Genomic DNA, 8333 nt, shown 5'->3' with positions numbered 1-8333 from the left:
ACTGACGACTTTAACTTAGATTATAGTATCGTTCTTTTTCCAATTCTAAAACATGTTAAAGCTTGCACTGTCATTTCACAACAACTTTTCTGAAACATCTTTCATTGTAAATATCAAGATTCATGTAGATATGTCCAGGTTTATCAGACTGTCATTATAACTCAGATCTCTCGATTTGGAAGATTGGGGGGGGGGGGGGGGTGTACCCGTCCCCCCTACTGAAAATCTGACTGGAATATTGGGGCGAACATGAAAATGTTTGCCAAAATTGTAACATGGTGTCTGAAACCTTCACAATGGTAAACCAGTACTGTAATTATCTGATACAACGTTAAATGTAGAATTCTGAATACAGATAAAGTTAGCTAGCTAACGTATGTAACGCATGTCTGTTATTATCAACATAACATAGATAATCTTATTGATACAGGTAATTAGAAAATAAAGCCCTCTTGCAGAGGTTGGAACACACGTGCGGCGACAGGAATTCCACGTAATATGTCAATGCGTATTAAGGCCCTGAAATTGAAAACAAAACCCGTCAGAACATTGTTATGCAAATGTAACAATGGTTGAGACAAGGACTGTTAACAATTTCGGGGCCTTATCCTTTGACATATTACCTAGAATTCCAGTCGCCGCACATGCGTTCTGATCTCTGTGAAAGGACTTATTGCAACGAGGAAGCCACCCACATCAGACATTGTGTAATACAGGCCGCCAGTGACGTCACTCTCATGATGCTTATTAAAATTTCCCATGAAATGCGAAAATCCTGGTGACGGTACCACGTGCCCGAATTTAGATAAAAGAAACTCAACATATATCGTATAAGTCCACAACAGGCACCACATTCCTAGACTGCAGGTAGTATCCAAGTAATTTTATATTAAGCTACAGAGAACAAATGCGATACTTCATTTGCATTTTGATCGGTCCACAATCTTGGATGCCCACAGTCTCGTACCCAGGACACTGCGTGATACTAGCAATCTAATCTGGACAAGAGAGGAGAGAATACAGGTTTTTCATTGACGTCATACTAATTATAATTTGAATACTCCGACGACCATTTTGACTGGTAATTGAGTTAAGTAGTAGCATCTTCGTGTTGCTAACAGACGTACACTGTAATCTAACATGGCGAAGATGACGTTAAATGAAAAGTCTGTATAGCTGGGTTCCAATTCCTCAATAATTCACCTCTTCGTTAGCAAGCAGAAAATGCGTCTAGCATGTTTCAGAAATTGTTGGGGAGAGATACGGCGATTTTCAGCAAGGCATACCGATATTTTTTGGCCCTTCTAACTTTGTTGCCCCTTTAATGAAAATTGGTCCCTTCCAAATGGAGTAATCTAAGTAATGACAATGGGTTTTATTTCTACGTGAGTTACTAATTGATTGTGGAACGATGTTGCGATTTTCAAAAGATTCTCTGGGTCCCTATAACATATCTGTCCCGCCCATCAAAATTGGTCCACCTCACAATCATTTCAAAATGGAATGATCTAAGTTAATCAATCACATTGTTACCTGACAATATCTATTACTTCAAAGATAGTTTACGTTTGGGACTGCATCACCCAGTTCCAGTGCAATGTGAACATGTAAGTGTAACACCTAGCTCCAGTGCAATTTGAACCTGCAAAACCTAGCTCCAGTGCACTGTGAACCTGTAACGCCTAGCTCCAGTGCAATGTGAACCTGTAACAACTAGCTCCAGTGCACTATGAACCTGTAACCCCTAGCCCCAGTGCAATGTGAACCTGTAACACCTAGCTCCAGTGCAATGTGAACCTGTAATTAACATCTAGCTCCAGTGCACTGTGAACCTGTAACACCTAGCTCCAGTGCACTGTGAACTAGTCAGTATAGTCGTATAGCCCTGACCAAGATGACAGATGGTCATCCGATACGTTGGCACTGAATAAATTTCTTGGTTGTGCATCAAGAACTTAGTGATTGAGATTATCAATCTTATTTGATTGCGTTTTGAGTTTAAACACTTCAAATGTGCCTTTGCTAATCAAACAATTGTTGAGCGTACATTTGTGTGGGAGAGTAACTTCTAAATGTTATTGCACACCTTTTAATTTTCATACTGTGATGAACTCAAGTACGATGAAGTAACAGTGATCCAAGTACGTTGCTCTCCCGAGGTTACAAAAATGCAACTTTGATAAAAACGACAATTGAATAATTGATATAGTAAGGTACCGTACGCCATTTTCATATATGCACTCATGTTTTGTGTTGAAAAGAAGAGTATTTAATTGAGATTGAGATTGACCCACGAACTGACCTCAGTTCGCAAGTCTAATGATTCAATTCTTAATCTTTTAAGGCGCATTTGTTTCGTGTAATTGCATGTGTCCTTTTATTTAGCCCTGGAAGATCAAACCCATGCTAAAGGGCATTCCAATAAAGTCATTACAAAGACGCCGAGTTCTTGTTTCGTCTCATGTCAATTATATGTTTTGAAAGAATATTTTTTGAAAGAAGGGTATTTCGAAAACCCCCAGGTTAGCCTCCATATGCTTCTTACGTCATCATCCAGCCTGCACCGAATAATACCCTTCCCGAGGCCTGACGGAAGGTACACAAGCGCCGCCAAAAATAGTGCGACTATGAAGGAAATGTATATTGTCGAATATGTATCTCATCATATTTGACTACGCGATTTATTTGAGACTGTTTGATTTTAATGTTTGAAATGTTTAACGATGTTAGTTCTACGTAAATCCTTCATTTGACGGTTAGCGATAGTCCAGATGTTTCCGCGCATTGATACAAGAGAGGTCCTTCTCTTGTGTGTGGAATTCAGTCAGTGCAGGGCGGCCATTGTGAGGTGAGGTTGAAACAGAATTGTCTTCGTATTTTACCCTTTTTTATCGCGTCAAAAGCTTGTACTACAAGTTGTAGGTAACTTGTAGTTGGTACGGTGGTTAGTAAGGACATTTGAAGTAACGGAATCAAATATTGCTGGTGTGGAAAAATCGTTCTTTCATGAGGGCCATGGCGCTCTTACGTGGGGGGAATTTTCTAGCGTTGCGTGGAAACCGCAGGGAAAATAATATTTTTGCAATAACAAATTCTCTGCAATGTGGGCGTATTGAAGTTATTGTTACTTTTTGTGTGGTACCTGAAGGCTATATGGACGGTAATTCTGTGATTTTCTTGAGTGTAGACTGTAGAGGTTGTTTTTTGTTACCGAGTTCTGTTGCCAGAGAACAAAGAACCGGGATGGTGTGGTCGGGTCACACGGGTTCTTTGTGTTCACTGGATTATGTAAAACCGTCTTCTCAGTATATGCAAGGAGGTTGTCAACCTCCTTGGTATATGGGAGGATAGCTGATGCGGTATTTTGCATGGGTTGAAATGAAATGTGACTCACAGCTTTGTACGTAGCTTTGTAGTACGTTCTGCCTTGTCATTCCCATAGTTGTTTGCTCTTAACTGTGGTATGCCAAGTTTGCTGAAAGCTTCTTGGAGTAACCGTGTGTGCATGTGCAATTATCCTGCTCATGTCACAACTGTTAACATCTTGAGATGTTTCAAATTTATTCGTCACTTCTTGTTATCTCATCCCTAAATGTTGTGCAATTTGTGTTTCTTTCCCACAGGTCCCTAGAGGTGTACAGCATGGCACATGGGTCTGGTACAGACTGGAGGTCTCTGAAGTGTTCTCTACAAGTGTAGATCACTATATCTACAGCGGGATGCTGAGACAACACTACCCCACTACCTGCTCCTTGATGAGAACAGTAGCAGCTGCAATGTATATTCCATACACCAAAATATAAACATAGGTGACAGAGCAAAACTATTGGCAATGGCCTAACATCCAGTTTACTCAGGTTCTGTTAGTCAGGTCTTAAAATATTACAGCTGTCCAGCCTCTTGGAAACCCAGACTTCGGGGACTGTGCCTCTGGTACAGTGGGGGCTGGTTCAGCTAAGTTAGATGGGTTTGCTGGATGTCAAGGCCACAAATAATATTTCGTCTCTTTTGCTCTAGTTCCTGTTGTCACGGTCACGCTTGGTCGCCTTTCTGTTTGTCCTTAAGTACAACCTTGAGTTGCGGAAGAATGTAACGCCAAGTCGGATGCCAGCTAACATTGTGCCAATGGTGAGCTTATTCGTCACCTCATGTGTACAAAGATTTAGAGTATGACAGTGGAATGCCTGCACTGATTTTAGCATTGACCATGGCTTGTGTACTGTCTGCAGTCGTTATTTCTATCCTGCCCTTTAGGCCTAAGTCCACCAGGCAACCTTTGATTTCAACTGCAATATTATCCCCGGTCTAAGAAAGCTCTGTTCTCAGGGTTTGCAACACTCTTGCTCTCAACTCCCAGTTGACCAGGAAGTGTTAGGTAGTGATCAGCCACTGTGGATGTGAATTCTGCGTAATCAACATGTTGCAGCTCAGCCTACTGGTTCAGAAGTGCTGATGTACTGTACATCTTTGAATCTACCAGACACTTATCTGTGTCGACTCACAGTCTTAATGTAACAATAAATAAGAAAGTGCATAAGGAGGGCTAATTGAACTAAAAATGAAGACTCTCGCTCATAGTACATTGAGGTATAAAATGAAGAAATCTTATTTCTAAAGTACGAAGGAATTGCTTAAAATGTAATATTATGTTGGCTATTCCTGTTGTAAAATGCATTAGGAGGCAGAGCCCCAGAAAGGACACTAACATGCACACTTGCAATTGCATATAACAATGCCAACAATGCAATGTTCACTTTTTAAAAGTGAAATAGGAAGATATCACTTTTGTTAGTCCTTCCACATCAACCCCTGCCAGTTATATGTTTTCTGTCGCATGTGTATGATGAAGTTGTTTGAAATAAGGTCGTTTGAACAGCTGCGCGCCATCATGTGTTATATATACACTCTATATGGCGGGTGACACTACACTTCATGCATCAGGGCTATTTTTGTTTGTTGGAGTGTCAACTTGGGTTGATCGAGGTCTTTTTCTAACACAGAAGACATAAATTCATCCATGTGGCCTGACGTCTCTGTGTTTGATGTCTTCGGTGTAGCGACAAAGATCAGCCTTGAATGCTGTACGGATATTCATTATAAGAATATACAACAGTAACATCAACTATCATATAGTCAGCAACGGCAAGCCACGTGGCGTTCTTCAGACTCTTCAAAGTGTTCTTGCCTTGCTGATCTGTGGATTTATATTTTCTGAACTCTTCTGAACTCGTTATGGTCGCTTCTTCTTAGGTTTACCTACTTTCTCGACATAGTTAAGCTGGTAGAACCTGACGTCAAAAATCCCATTTTTAATGACGTTGCCTAAGATTCTCCTGTGTTAAACTTTTCAAAGATCTCTCTGAACGATGCAAATTGATGTGTGGCCCACCAATGTGGTCAGAGTGTGAGGAAGCTATCGTCAGCCCAAGCTGAAACTAACGGGTCCAAGTGGTGCCGAAGAGGCTCTAGCCTTAGAGCCACTCACGTGGGGTCACGTCTAAAGAAAAACCGAAAAAAAAGTGTAAATTCATGATAGGTCGTTTGAGCAAAGTATACAAGTATACACATGTACAAACAACAACAAAAAAACCCAGAATGATACATCTTTCCCACAACGATCTCATGAAGAGGACCCACAGACGTCTTCTATAGAGAATATTCTCGCCCGGATTCAGGGCTTCCCTCAGGAAGAATTAAAAGAAAAAGAACAGATTCTCAGATATAGAATTAAAACAAATGCAAAATGCATCTCGGCGTATGCCTGCATTGAATTTCCTATAATCTACACAGTATCTAAAATTACCATCTTTTTTTCGCACTAAGATGACCGGCGCTGACCAAGGAGAGCAGCTGGGCTGAATTACGTCCTGATCTAACATGGCCGGTATATGTGCTTTGACTTCCTGATGAAGGGCAGGGGGAATCCGGGGGTACGGTTCCCTTGATGGGGTGATACTTCTGTCCATTAGTATGGCCAAAATATGACCCACGAGAGATCAAATTCCTTTATGGACTATAAAGTTTGCCTAAAGCTGAATAGTTATTTTCTACATGTGTCTGTACGATGTATAGTTACGTTACCTCAGGCAGGTAGTAATAGACGTCTACATCGACATCTGGCCTGAACTGCGGCTGGACCTCCATCCAGAGGACGGTGTCCGGCTTGATGGTGACCCCTCGCAGCATGGTGCTAGATTAAATACAAGATGATTCCTCTTTCAAACGGAGTTTCAAATGACGTACTCTAGCATTCATAACAAGAAGAGGTAAAAGGATACAATATAGCCACAGTCCAACTACACGAGTTGCTAATATCAGAACCGGAACTATAACTTTTTGTTCTCATGTCGTACTACTTCTTTATCTAGGGAGAAACGTGGGTTATCACTGTAACTTGGCTCGAGACTCCCATCCCAATCCTGGTAGATGGTTGAATACGACACAGAATTGCTTGCATAGGAGTTTGAAGCAAGTCCAGTCAATGAAGGTGCAAGAAGGCATGGTGTGGCATTATTGTACTTAAATTGGCCAGCGATCAAGACATTTGCAACAAGTTCGAAGTTATTCGATAATGTGACGGGTATATCGACTCATCAACTTGAACTTGAACAATGCATACCTTTTTCTCTCTTCTCGGTAGCGCTTAGTCTGACCGTTCCTCCTAAACGAGTATGCTATCTTCTGTCTCGTTTCCAGGGTGTCCTGCACTGCGGGAAGATAACTGAGTACCTGGCGGACAACCTGTTTGATCAGCCATGCGTCCTGCCTTACTCCCTTAACTAATTTCCCAGGTGCTATGTCTTTCCAGGTATTATGGCACATCATCTGTAAATGTCAAAATATATCGTTAAGAGTGAGATGATAGAATGCTACGAAATTGGCATGGAATGTGCTACTAAGAATAAGCAAGCTGGCGGTAGTGCACATCTGTACTTAGATTAGGGTTTTAATTGTGACAGGGTAAGTCGCCAGGATGTATAATAGCAATGAAACTAGTTGTTCTTTTCAATCTTCCAAATGGAATGGAAAAGTACAGTATGTATTCTGTCACCGAGCATTAATCATATATGTTTAGGGTACTTTTTTAAAGGCCACTTAGCGTAATGTCCATCTTAGGTCCCCCTAACTGTGGCACTGTGGATCATAGCGCAACTCTGCTGAGTGCTTTGCATTCTCTGTTTGACGCTCTGAATCGTTGAAGCCACGACTATGTGTGTTTTATAGTTCTCCGCTTTGACTTCTGTCCTAGAGAAATCCACACAATATATTACCTCTTGTCTTTTAGACCATCTTGATCATCATGTTGCTTTTCACCTGCCTAAATGATTTCAACAATGTGGTTTTTTTCACAACTCTTAAACAATCAAAAATAATTATAGAAGTATGTGTTTATCCCTGATACAAAAAAAATATATTATACTCATTTTCATGGCTTTTATATAAATTTCTTAAAATGTAATACCTTTTTTGGTTTGCCCATTCTTCTTATGACCTTTGTGTCCTCTTCATCAGTTCATGCCACTTGCTGTCCTTGCTGGGAAAACTGGCAGAAGCAAGAAAGGAACAGTAATATAGAAAGAAAACAAAAGGTGAAGTGTGGAAGGAAATGGGAAAACACCACCACCCGTCTGCCCTGGGATTAAAGGTATACTAAAACTATAACTATCAATCCTAAAGTCATCGACTGCTGATGGTGCGAACAATACTGGGCACTTTTCACTTTACCTTGGTACTGGTTGCCTTGGCCCCACCCGCAACTTCGCAACGCACATGATGGCGGCAAAGGGTGTTTATCATGGTTATCATTTTTCGCCTGAAGGTCTTGTCACCCACTTGGTTGGTTTTCACTGCCATCCATTCTGTTCAAGCATAAAACAATGCGTGGCAGTAATATGTTTACTTTCTTTGTCATAAGAGTCGGTGTCGGAGCTAAGCAATTCTTCAGCACACATCAGCAGGTCATACTCAGTACAGTCTGGAACATACAAGATGTCTTCTTCAGTAGCATGTGGAAATAGCTTACTGATTCTAGAGAATGGGTTTACCCCGCTGATGTTACCATACAGGTATGAACTTGCCAGAGTCGAGTTTCGTTCTGTTGGCTAACTCCATACCATTTAGTGTATGCAACATCAACTTCAATCACAATCTAATACTGGATTCTACCAAAGACGGCGATATATCTCCCATTTTCATTCCTCTGCAGTAGCCACCAACAGAGGCGGACACTTTCTCTCTCCTCCTCACACCAACAGTCATGTAGTCGGTTTGTCTTGGGGTGTCGTTTCCCAGCAGAAAGTATTTTGGGACTACCAGCATACCATTTTGGTCCA

At 41.2% G+C, this 8333-nt stretch overlaps 1 long non-coding RNA gene across 1 annotated transcript; it reads left to right on the top strand.

Moving 5' to 3' along the window:
• The first annotated feature begins 2628 nt into the window (after window positions 1-2628).
• Window positions 2629-5028, top strand: LOC118417951. Its single transcript, XR_004831417.1, has 2 exons — window positions 2629-2848; window positions 3624-5028. It is a non-coding gene; the product is annotated as an uncharacterized LOC118417951 (long non-coding RNA).
• The last annotated feature ends 3305 nt before the right edge of the window (window positions 5029-8333 follow it).

Source organism: Branchiostoma floridae, chromosome 6 (genome assembly GCF_000003815.2).
Source record: "Branchiostoma floridae strain S238N-H82 chromosome 6, Bfl_VNyyK, whole genome shotgun sequence".
NCBI lineage: Eukaryota > Metazoa > Chordata > Leptocardii > Amphioxiformes > Branchiostomatidae > Branchiostoma > Branchiostoma floridae.
This window is presented reverse-complemented; position numbering and strand designations above follow the sequence as displayed.